The following is a 13,111-nucleotide window of genomic DNA, read 5'->3' on the forward strand; positions in this document are numbered from 1 at the left end:
AGCACTGCCATTCTCATCCACTTCTGCAGGTACACCCCACTCACCAGCTGTTCCATCCACCTTCATATTCTCTACTTTTCCATTCATATCTCCAATCAAAAACAATTCCTCATTCCTTTCAAACTTTTCCATACACACTTCCACATTTGTCAAAACTCTTCTTTCATTCTACTTGCACGATCTTGCTTTGGCATACACACACACACACACACACACACACACACACACACACACACACACACACACACACACACACACACACCTCTCGCTGGTGCAGTGGTAACGTTCTCGTTTGCCAACTGGTGGACGGGAGTTCGCGCCTTGCTCAGGTTGCGAAAAGTTTCACTGACGAAGTGGGTGGTTACTGTCCCCCTTGAGCAAGGGGACGGGTGTTTGCGTGTGTGAAGGTCACAGCCTTGCCCTTAGATCGGACTATATGAGCTCTCAGCTCCCTTCCGGGAGGGTAAAAAGCTGACCATCATGACCATCAAGTGATCCTGACCGACCCGGTGAATTACACACACACACACACACACACACACACACACACACACACACACACTGCTCGCTGGCTCAGTGGTAACGTTCTCGCTCGCCACCTGGTGGACGGGAGTTCGCGCCTCGCTCAGGTTGCGAAAAGTTTCACTGACGAAGTGGGTGGTTACTGTCCCCCTTGAGGAAAGGGACGGGTGTGTGCGTGTGTGAAGGTCACAGCCTTGCCCTTAGATCGGACTATATGAGCTTTCAGCTCCCTTCCGGGAGGGTAAAAGCTGACGATCACGACCATCAAGTGATCCTGACTGCCCCGGTGAATTACACACGACTGTCCATATTTGTAGTCCAGCTTTCAGTCTTACCCACACAATCCTTGAGCTGACAAATCCATAATCTCTTATATTCTCCGCCCATCTCTTGCACACAACAATACAAACTTCTTTTGCCCTCTCATTCTCACCTACTCCAGCACATATACCCCATCTATACTCCAATTCTCTCACAGTCTAACCTCTCCGTTTTTTCTCAGTTATTCTACATATATCCATTTTTGCACCCTGAAGCACCTGGACGATCGCTCTCTCTTTCACCTCATTATTTGCACCATTTACATTCCATGTCGCAGTCTGTCCCATGTCCTTTGTTTGGTCCTTAGTCGACACCTGCTGGTCAGTCCTGGTCTGAGGCTTCTGATTCGTATTATTAGTTAGTTGTTTTCCGGGGAGGGGCACTAACTCTCCGCCAACCCACATGTTGTGACGCAGAGAACACGTGGTGGTTGATAATAAGTTACCACCAACAGCTGTAAAAGATTTCCTGGTTTACAGGAAATCATTTGGCTTGCTACTCCATGAACAGCTACCCTAACATAGAGTACCGCTACACAAAATGGGTGGATGATGGCGAAATTCCACATGCAGTGTTTGCATGTGTTTTGCTATCTTGATTATTGTTATATTTCCAGTCATTTTTTGCACCCATGTATTTAAAGCAGATTAAAAAAAAATTGTATATGATTTTGTCTCTGGCTACTGCTCTTCCATGAAAAAATATTTGAATTCAGATTTAACCACTACTACCAAAGGGAAAATGGCCAATCACACTGGACATTGAAATGTGTTGTGCATTTTTCATTTTCTTTTTCTTTTTTTTGTCTTTTCATTCTGGAGGTGTTTGCCACATGGATTATGTTGTCTGATGTAACGAGAATTATTGTGATGTAATCGTACTGAAAGGGTTACTAAATTATGATCATGCTTGGAAACATAAACCGTCTCTCTCTCTCTCTCTCTCTCTCTCTCTCTCTCTCTCTCTCTCTCTCTCTCTCTCTCTCTCTCTCTCGTAAAACTATATATATTGTATCGGTGTAAACCTACTTTCCATTTGCCACCAATGAAGTAAGTGGACAAGAAATGAAGGAGAGAAAATACAAAGACAGTTTGGTAAATACACACACGGACTGATAATTATTGTTTGGTAGTAGTAGTAGTAGTAGTAGTAGCAGTAGTAGTAGTAGTAGTAACAGTAGTAGTGGAAGTAGTAGTAGTAGTAGTAGTAGTAGTAGTAGCAGTTGTAGTTGCGTGTTGCAAAAGAATTTGGTTAAACCCAACACGTTCTGACTGATTTTCCACAGCTGACACCCCCCAGTCCCGACCAATTTTTGGAATTTTTTTTTTTTGGCTCAAACCTCTGCTTTTGGTGAGAAACATCGAAAATTCATAGAGAAATCACTCACCTGAGGTTTAAAATACTCGATACAGATAGCAGTACTCCTTACCTTACTGGGTTATCTATCAGGCTGGGTCCAAAGAAAACGAGTTCTAAGGGAGGGTAACTATCCCACACCACTCATAAACGGTTTTTATTTATTTATTTGGTACGAATTTATATGTAATACGAGAGTATATTGGTTTTCAAACAGTAATATAGGCAATATAAGCATTGTTTCACTCACTAACACATCAACATACCTGGCCTTTTTTGGCAACATTACCTGATCATCATTTCTGACTGTTTCTTCCTCTAATGCTATGTACTCTTTGTCCTCCACATTGTTATCGATTGGAGAATCACTCTGGCCCTGAATGTCTTTATTGGCCAAGTCACTGGTAACAGGTGAATTGCCGAGACAATGGCGTGCAGGGGGGTGAGGTAATGCAGGTTAAGGCATTGTCCCTGCCTGGCATCTTGTAGAGGAATAGTGGAAGGTGTCCCGTGTATACTCACCAAAAATCACGTGCGAAAATTGGAAACTGTGCTAATTATGAACCTTGCAAATGCGCGAAGTACCAGTACGATGACAGGTCTAGCTGTGATAAAACTTTGCGACATACCCATATGTCGATGGGATGCCTCGGGTTAACCCATTAGATCCCAGGGGTGCTGGGCGAGGCATTGCACTGGGAGGGTACTGAGCGTACTGCCCTCCGCCTATCAGCTCATAGTTGCGAAGCTCGTCTGCCCCTAAACGGGGGTTCCCTACTTTATAAAGACTTGAAAAATCCCAGTTCTGTCCAATACTCTGGACACTGGGCTCCATGGGTTAAAGAGGCTGATGGGTTTGCCAGTCATTAACCCATTGGATCCCATGGTTCTTGGGTGAGGCATTGCGGTGGGAGGGTACTGAGCATACCACCCTCCGCCTATCAGCTCATAGTTGCGAAGCTCATAGATCCCTACCCGGGGGTTCCCTACTTTATAAAGACTTGAAAAATCACAGTTCTGTCCAATAGTCAGGACACTGGGCTCCAATGGGTTAAAGAGACTGATGGGTTTGCCAGTCATTAAAGAGACTGACTGGTTTCCCAGTCATTAACCCATTTGATCCCAGGGATGCTGGGTGAGGCAATGCGCTGGGAAGGTACTGAGCGTACTGCCCTCCGCCTATCAGCTCATAGTTGCGAAGCTCGTCTGCCCCTACACGGGGGTTCCCTACTTTATAAAGACTTGAAAAATCCCAGTTCTGTCCAATAGTCAGGACACTGGGCTCCAATGGGTTAAAGAGACTGATGGGTTTGCCAGTCATTAACCCATTGGATCCCAGGGGCGCTGGGCAAGGCATTGCGTCGGGAGGGTACTGAGTGTACCGCCCTCTGCCTATCGGCTCATAGTCGCAAAGCTCGTCGGTCCCTACCTGGGGGTTCTCTACCTTATAAAGACTTGAAAAATCCCAGTTCTGTCTAATAGTCAGGACACTGGGCTCCAATGGGTTAAAGAGGCTGATGGGTTTGCCAGTCATTAAAGAGACTGACTGGTTTGCCAGTCATTAAAGAGACTGACTGGTTTCCCAGTCATTAACCCATTTGATCCCAGGGATGCTGGGCAATGCAATGCGCTGGAGGGGTACTGAGCGTACCCCCCTCCGCCTATTGGCTCATAGTCGCAAAGCTGATAGGTTCCAACCCGGGGGTTCCCTACTTCATAAAGACATGAAAAATCCCAGTTCTGTCCAATACTCGAGACACTGGGCTCCAATGGGTTAAACAGACTGATGGGTTTGCCAGTCATTAACCCCTTAACCGTGGGGCATCACTTTCGTGACGCTCGGCCACAATGGATCATACCGCGGGGCGTCACTTTTGTGATTCTGTGTTATTTTGAATTATCCCGGGCTCTCAAGTGGTGGCTTGTATCATCTATCAGTACTGCCAATGTCCAACACTAGTCAGCACTCCAAATCTCATCTGTACTCCCATCCATTGTTTACAATTTAGCGATTTTACCCCCTTCGTGACTCCCCTCCCTACCTGCCCTCCATTACCCTGTCCTCTCACCTCCCACACTGCGCTGCGCTACGCAAATTTCCCCCGGATTTTTACACAGAGTCAGCACTCCAAATCTCATCTGTACTCCCATCCATTGTTTACAATTTAGCGATTTTACCCCCTTCGTGACTCCCCTCCCTACCTGCCCTCCATTACCCTGTCCTCTCACCTCCCACACCGCGCTGCGCTACGCAAATTTCCCCCGGATTTTTACACAGATTTCATCCATTGAAATAAGCCCTATGCCCTATACTTATACAAAATAATGTATATAAAAAAAAAAAAACGGTAAGTGATAGTGTTATACAACAGAAATGGGCTAATTATCACCTGACAAACCCTCACGTGCATTCATTCGCTACATTACCACGGTAATTTCCCCTTTGATTTATGCCTTGTAATCGATGTCTGTAATAAAAATATATATCAGAAAGGAAGGGAGAATCCTAATTGACATTTACATTCACCTGGAACTACCTATTTCTTTATGTATTGCCGAGATTTTCTACCTATAAAAAATTAGCCTGTAAGTTAGCAGCAGTCAACCTAAAGTGTCATTGTCAACCCTTCCCTTCTCAGATAAGCCGCGGCATTTAGTTCCTTGTCCTCCGCTGTAGAGAAACGATGTCGCACTCGTGCCCTGCCATTCCTGCCGCTTCTGCGCCCATTGCAAAGAGCCCCGTGACCTCTACTCCTAAGAAAAGTAGTGAGGCAAGCAGGAAAGGCCTTAGTGACTCTGCAGTGGCACGTGAAGTGGCAGAATTGTCCATGATTATGATGGACAGTGACTATGACGATTCGGGTGAATCTTGTGATGAGCCGGGTGAGGTTATCATGCCAGAAACAGCAACAACGAGTGCTACAGTGTGTGAGTCAGTGTCTAGCTCCAAGGGAAAGGAGCCTTTAGTGCAGCAAGGACAGGAATTTGGGAAGGGAGTGAAAAGGCGGCGTGTTAGCCCCAGAACAATGCCCCCACGTGACCCAGTCCGCCATGAGTCACGAGTGCATTCACCTCCCCATTCCCCAAGCCCCACTTCACTCATTTTTTCATCATCGTCAGCTGAGTTATCTCCGGAGTCTTCGTCGTTGGAGTCACCACCAGCATCAACAGTGAAGGCAGGCCGTAGAGGTAGAGGTAAATCAAGGAGAGTGAAAAGTAGTGTAGCTAGTAAGGTAAGGGCTGCTAGTGCTGTACGGCAACCTAGGGTCAGTGCGAGTGACCTTGACCGAGATAAATCTGCCTCACAGCCAACCTCCACCACCACCACCACCACCCACCCTACACCACCACGACAGGGAATCCTGGACGCCTTCGCGTGGACGGAAATGTCAGATTTTGTGCCAGAAAATTTAGTTTTTGATGAGAGCTCCTCAGGAGTTCAGCCTGCCTTCACTATGGACGAAAATGCTGAGTGTGTCGATTACCTTTTGGCCTTCCTAGATGACGAAGTCATGCAGCACATATGTGATGAGACCAACAGGTATGAATCACAACGTGCTGCAAGTGGTACAGGTGCAGCCAAGATGCAACAGTGGTCCATGCTGGGAGTGCAGGAGCTGTATGTGTTCTTTGCCCTCATGCTTCTCATGCCACACTCCAAGAAGCATGAGTTGGAAGAATACTGGTCCATGGACCCCTTACTACCCTCACCCACCTTCAGTAAGTACATGACCAGAGATCGCTTCCGGAACATCATAGGAAACCTGCACTTTGCCGACAACGATGTACCTTCCCAAACCGACCCACTCTGGAAGATCCGGGAGATTCTGAGCAGAATGAAGGATAAGTTTATGTCATTCTTCCACCCCTTTCAGAAGGTTGTCATTGACAAATCCTTGGTTTTGTTCAGAGGACGTCTTCGGTTTGTTCAGTACATTCCAAGCAAACGTCATCGCTTTGGAATCAAGTTCTTTGTACTGTGCGACTGTAAGACGGGGTACATCCTTGACTTTGTCATGTATTCAGCCAGCACTCTCGATCTGGATAAAACACACCCCCTTGGCTTCTCAGGCTGTGTAGTGAAAGTGCTCCTAGAAAAGTATTTTGGTGGGAATCATGTGCTGTATACAGACAACTACTATACAGCACCGAAACTTGCCAAATACCTTTCTGAGCACGGCATTGGCTCTTGCGGCACTGTGAAAAGTAACCGTGCCAACTTCCCCAAATTCCCAGAGGCGGGAACCTCGCAGCGAAGCGAGGAGACGTGCACCTACGCAAGTGTGAGAAGATGCTGGCAATACGGTGGCATGACAAGAGGGTCGTGCACATGCTCACCACCGTACATAAGGGGGAGATGAGAGACAGTGGGAAGGTCGACCGTAGGACAGGCGAACCTGTGATGAAACCTGATGCTGTGTTGGACTATAATATCAACATGGGGCTGGTGGACAAGTCCGACATGATGATTGGTGAGATCGACTGCCTCAAGAAGAATACTAGGTGGTACAGGAAAGTTTTTCTGCATCTCATAGATATGACGATGCTGAACGCCTTCATCCTGTACAAGATGAAGGTCAAGCCACCCAAGTCCTTCTCCCTGAGGTTGTTCGCCAGGACTTGTGTCCAGCAGCTGCTGGAAAGATATGGTAGGGTGACAGCAGCAACTCCAAGGCGCCATCCAGTAACACTTCCCGACCGACTTGAGCAGAGGGCGTATATGGATCGGCACAGACTTGAGCTTATGCCTGCCACAGGGAAAAGGAAGGCTGCGATTCTCAGGTGTCAGGTATGTGCGCATACCACTCACCGCACACCTGAGCATAAACGCACCTCTTGGCAGTGCGCTGAGTGCCAGGTTCCCCTCTGTGTTACCTGCTTCTCCGATTACCACAGCCAGAAGCAGTTCTAACAGTGCAAGTGTGGAAGCAGAATGATTTGGAAATAATGTGTAAATAATGTGTAAATAGCAGGTGAAAGCAATGGATGTTCAGTTCATATGATTGAACAGTGTATTATAGTTTTATCTTACTGAAAGTGACAGTGAATACCATAGTGTAAGTAAAATAGAAGGGTAAATATTGAAAATAGAATAGAAAATGTAAATAGTAATGTAAGTAATTAGTAATAAAAGAATATGAGTACAAATAATTTATGTTATAACACTGAAAGTGAATCTGTGGCTCTACGTATTTTACTGAATGAAAAATTGAATGACTTCAGTGACAATAAACTAATAGGACTGAAGGAAACTTATGGAGATAGACTCCAGATATAAATAAGTGTGGTGTAGTAATAGAAATATAAAGTGTGAGGGGTTTTATGAATAATAAATGACAGAGTACCAAGAGCGAACTAGCGCAAGTGCGACGATCAGACGCGCTCGTAATTTCCATTGCTTTCTCAGTGTTTTTTTATTGGAGTATGGATCCCATACTATTTGAAAATTATAGAATAGTGTTAATAGTGTTTGTATCTGGCTGTGGTAATCATATTACGGGTTGTCGGGAAGTGTAAAGTGGAGACTTCGTTACCCTAATTCAGAGGTCTCCACAAGTCCTACGGTAACAGGCGAAGGCTCAACAAACATTCCAGGAGAAAGCTGAAGGTATGTGCCATAAGCATATATAATTTTATTATTCTAAGACTAATAACTGATTTTTGGCAAATATTTTTTGAGAGTCTGTCGGAGCCCGAATAACCCCGAGGGACACGCAAAACATTGGTAAACAAGCCCGCGATGCAGGGGTTAACTCATTGGATCCCATGGTTCTTGGGCGAGGCATTGCACTCGGAGGGTACTAAGCGTACCGCCCCCCGCCTATCGGGTCATAGTCGCGAAGCTCATAGGTCCCGAACAGGGGGCTCCGTACTTTATAAAGACTTGAAAAATCCCAGTTCGGTCCAATACTCGTGACACTGGGCTCCAATGGGTTAAAAAGACTGATGGGTTTGCCAGTCATTAACTCAGTGGATCCCATGGTTCTTGGGCGAGGCATTGCACTGGGAGGATACTGAGCGTACCGCCCTCCACCAATCGGCTCATAGTTGCGAGCTCATAGGCCCCTAACCGGGGGCTCCCTACTTTATAAAGACTTAAAAAATCCCAGTTCGGTCCAATACTCGAGACACTGGCCTCCAATGGGTTAAACAGACTGATGGGTTTGCCAGTCATTAACTCATTGGATCCCATGGTTCCTGGGTGAGGCATTGCACTGGGAGGGTACTGAGCGTACCACCCTCCGGGAATCAGAGGAGTAGACTGTAGCACCAGTCGGGCAGGGCAGTACTCCCGAGGTGGATGGAAAGCTGATGACAGGGAGTGCTGGAGCTCCTGTTTCATCAGCCCTCAGGACTAGTTCCTGACCATCTCCCTTTGCTGAACTTTTTTAGTGTCTCAGTTTCACAGAGAGTTGGCCAGCATGCTCTCCAGAACAAATTCCTCTAACTATCTACGCCAAACTACATACACAGTACACACTACGCTCCCTATTCAAAATTCACCAAAAATGACGTCACTTCATCAAGCCTCGGAGTCCCCAGGAGGGGGGGGGACCATAAATGCCCCCACCATTCGCCCCTCTCCCGGTGACGACTCGAGTTGCCTGGAACCACTGTCTGACTCTCTTCTTCTTCATTTCTGCAACATTCGCGGCCTTTCCTCTAACTTTCGCTCTGTTGAGCACCACCTCTCCCTCTCTAAACCTAACCTTCTTTTTCTAACGGAGACTCAGCTGTCTGAGGCAACTGACAGCAAACTCTTTTCTGTATCCTCCTACTTTCTCTATACTCATTTCAAAGCCAAAGGTGGCTGTTGTGTATATATACGCAACGACTTATCTTGCTCTCGTGTTCGTGAACTTGATTCTTCTGAATTCTCCACACTCTGGCTTTGGCTTTCCTGTCATTCTCTGACTAAATATATCTGTGCTGTTTACTTATCCCCTAATTCTACTGACTATCAAAAATTCTTCGACTATCTTACTTCTACGATGGAACACATTCTATCCATTTCTCCTTTCTCTGAAATCTCCATTCTAGGAGATTTCAATGTTCACCACCACCTTTGGCTCTCCTCTCCTTTCACGGATCCACCTGGTGAACAAGCCTACATCTTTTCTATCCTTAATGACCTAGAGCAGCTTGTTCAGCACCCTACCTGTATCCCTGACCCCTTGGAGGGAGCTCCAACATACTTGACCTCTTCCTCACACCTAATCCTTCTGCTTACTCTGTTAATCTTTTCTCTCCGTTGGGCTCCTCCGATCACAACCTTATTACCTTAACCTGTCCTATCACTCTGGTACGGCCTGTGGACAATCCAGGGAAACGTCGTCTGTGCCATTTTGGAGCCGCGGACTGGGAGACCCTCAGGCAGTACTTCTTTGATTTTCCTTGGAATGATTATTGCTTCCATGGCCGTGAGCCATCTGAGTGTACCTTGTGCATTACGGAGGTTATTCTCTCGGGCATGGAAGCATACATTCCATTCTCATATCCTTTGACTAACGCAAGAAAGCCTTGGTTTAATCACGCTTGTTCTAATGCTGTCCGCAACAAGGAGAGAGCCTACAAAAGGTACCGGAGCCAACCCACCTCTGAATCACATCATTTTTACGTTTCTGCCCGGAATCGTGCTAAGTCTGTTCTTCACTCTACTAAAAATAATTTCATCCATACTAAATGCTCTCAACTCTCCAACTCGAATTCTTCCTGCTCCTTCTGGCACCTTGCCAAAAATCTTTCTAACAACTTTACCTCATCATCCTTCCCTCCTCTTTTCTACTCTGATGGTTCTGTAGCTATTTCTTCTACTGATAAAGCAGATCTCTTCGCACAGACTTTCTCCTCCAATTCCACCTTAGACGATTCCAGTGCTGTTCCTCCATCACTTCCCCCCTCTGACTTCCTCATGGCTGTCATTAAAATTTCTTCAGTTGATGTATTTTCTGCCATCACTGGCCTCAGTACTAACAAGGCATATGGGCCTGATGGGGTCCCTCCTGTTGTTCTCAAGAACTGTGCTTCTGTGCTTACACCCTGCCTAGGCAAACTCTTTCGCCTTTGTCTGTCAACTTGTTACTTTTCCTTCTTGCTGGAAGTTTGCTCTCATTCAGCCAGTCCCAAAGAAGGGTGACCACTCCCAACCCTCCAACTATCGCCCAATTGCTTTAATGTCCTGTATTTCAAAAGTTTTCGAGTCAATTCTAAATAGAAAAATTTTAAGGCATCTTTCCTATCACAACCTTCTTTCCGATCGTCAGTATGGGTTCCATCAGGGACGCTCCACTGGCGATCTTCTCACCTACCTTTCAGACTCCTGGTCATCCTCCTTTCAGGACTTTGGCGAAAGCTTTGCCATTGCGCTTGACATCTCAAAGGCTTTCCATCGAGTCTGGCATAAATCTTTAATTTCCAAACTGCCCTCCTACGGTTTCTATCCTTCTATCTGTGCCTTCATCACTAGCTTCCTTTCTGGTCGTTCTATAGCCGCTGTTGTAGACGGCCATCGTTCTTCTCCTAGATCTATCAACAGTGGTGTTCCTCAGGGCTCTGTCCTATCACCAACTCTCTTCCTCTTTTTCATCAATGATCTTCTAAGCTGTACATCTAACCCTATCCATTCATACGCTGATGACTCCACCCTTCACCTTTCCATTCGGTTCCCGCAACGCCCATCTCAACAGTTACTTCAACAAACAAGGGATGAGGCTATGGCACACCTAATGTCTGACTTGGCTCGTATCTCTTACTGGGGTAAAAATAATATGGTTGTTTTTAATGCATCTAAGACTCAGTTCTTACACCTATCAACCCGACAAAATCTTCCACAGGTATACCCACTAATGTTTAATAATATTCAGCTTAATCCTGCATCATCCTTGAACATGCTTGGGGTTTCATTTACTCGGGACTTATCTTGGAAAGATCATATTACATCTCTTGTAAAATCTGCTTCCAAGAGATTGGGTGTGCTAAGCCGACTCCGCTCTTTCTTTACCCCTGCACAATTGTTGTCTCTATACAGGGGTTTTATCCACCCCTGTGTGGAGTACAACTCTCATGTGTGGGGAGGCTCCTCACATACAGCTCTTCTCAATAGGGTGCAGTCAAAGGCTTTTCGTCTCATTAACTCTCCTCCTCTTACTGACTCCCTTCAACCTCTGTCTCTTCGCCGCACTGTTGCATCTTTATCTCTTTTCTATCGCTACTTTAATGGTCACTGCTCCTCTGAACTGTCTGCATGCATTCCTCCACCTCTACGACGGGCACGTAGCACCCGTCTAGCAGCAAACTCTCATCCTTTTCTGTCCGACTCTCTAACGCAAGAGTTAACCGTTACTCCCAGTCTTTCATTTATGCAACAGGTCAGCTCTGGAACTATCTCCCTCTGTCTGTATTTCCTGCTGCCTATGATCTCCAGTCTTTCAAACGCAGTGTGTCCAGGCATCTCAAAATGATCGGATCTTGAATTTGGCTCTCTATTGTATTTTGTTTTTCTCTTGGAGGGAACTGTTACTGTGGACTCATGGCCTTTGGTTCCTTCTTCCTCGCATAAAAAAAAAAAATAATCGGCTCATGGTTGCGAAGCTCATAGGTCCCTAACCAGGGGCTCCCAACTTTATAAAGACTTGAAAAATCCCAGTTCGGTCCAATACTCGTGACACTGGGCTCCAATGGGTTAAACAGACTGATGGGTTTGCCAGTCATTAACTCATTGGATTCCATGGTTCTTGGGCGAGGCATTGCACTGGGAGGGTACTGAGTGTACCGCCCTCCGCCAATTGGCTCATGGTCGCGAAGCTCATTGGTCCCTAACCGGGGGCTCCCGACTTTATAAAGACTTGAAAAATCCCAGTTCGGTCTAATACTCAGGACACTGGGCTCCATGGGTTAAAGAGGCTGATGGGTTTGCCAGTCATTAACCCATTGGATCCCAGGGGTGCTGGGCAAGGCATTGTGCTGGGAGGGTACTGAGTGTACCGCCTCTGCCTATCGGCTCATAGTCACAAAGCTCGTCGGTCCCTACCCGGGGGTTCCCTACCTTATAAAGACTTGAAAAATCCCAGTTCTGTCCAATACTCTGGACACTGGGCTCCATGGGTTAAAGAGGCTGATGGGTTTGCCAGTCATTAACCCATTGGATCCCATGGTTCTTGGGCGAGGCATTGCAGTGGGAGGGTACTGAGCATACCACCCTCCGCCTATCAGCTCATAGTTGCGAAGCTCATAGGTTCCAACCCGGGGGTTCCTTACTTTATAAAGACTTGAAAAATCCCAGTTCTGTCTAATAGTCAGGACACTGGGCTCCAATGGGTTAAAGAGACTGATGGGTTTGCCAGTCATTAAAGGGACTGACTGGTTTCCCAGTCATTAACCCATTTGATCCCAGGGATGCTGGGCGAGGCAATGCGCTGGGAGGGTACTGAGCGTACCCCCCTCCGCCTATCGGCTCATAGTCGCAAAGCTGATAGGTTCCAACCCGAGGGTTCCCTACTTCATAAAGACATGAAGAATCCCAGTTCTGTCCAATACTCAAGACACTGGGCTCCAATGGGTTAAATGGACTGATGGGTTTGCTAGGCATTAACTCTTGGATCCCATGGTTCTTGGGCGAGGCATTGCACTGGGAGGGTACTGAGCATACCGCCCTCTGCCTATCGGCTCATAGTCGCGAAGCTCATACGTCCCTACCCGGGGGTTCCCGACTTTATAAAGACTTGAAAAATCTCAGTTCGGTCCAATACTCGAGACACTGGCCTCCAATGGGTTAAACAGACTGATGGGTTTGCCAGTCATTAACTCATTGGATCCCATGGTTCTTGGGCGAGGCGTTGCACTGGGAGGGTACTGAGCGTACCACCATCCGCCAATCAGAGGAGTAGACTGTAGCACCAGTCGGGCAGGGCAG

This window comes from Coenobita brevimanus, chromosome 3, assembly GCF_032717465.1.
Source record: "Coenobita brevimanus isolate Jiangsu-jjx chromosome 3, ASM3271746v2, whole genome shotgun sequence".
Classification (NCBI taxonomy): domain Eukaryota; kingdom Metazoa; phylum Arthropoda; class Malacostraca; order Decapoda; family Coenobitidae; genus Coenobita; species Coenobita brevimanus.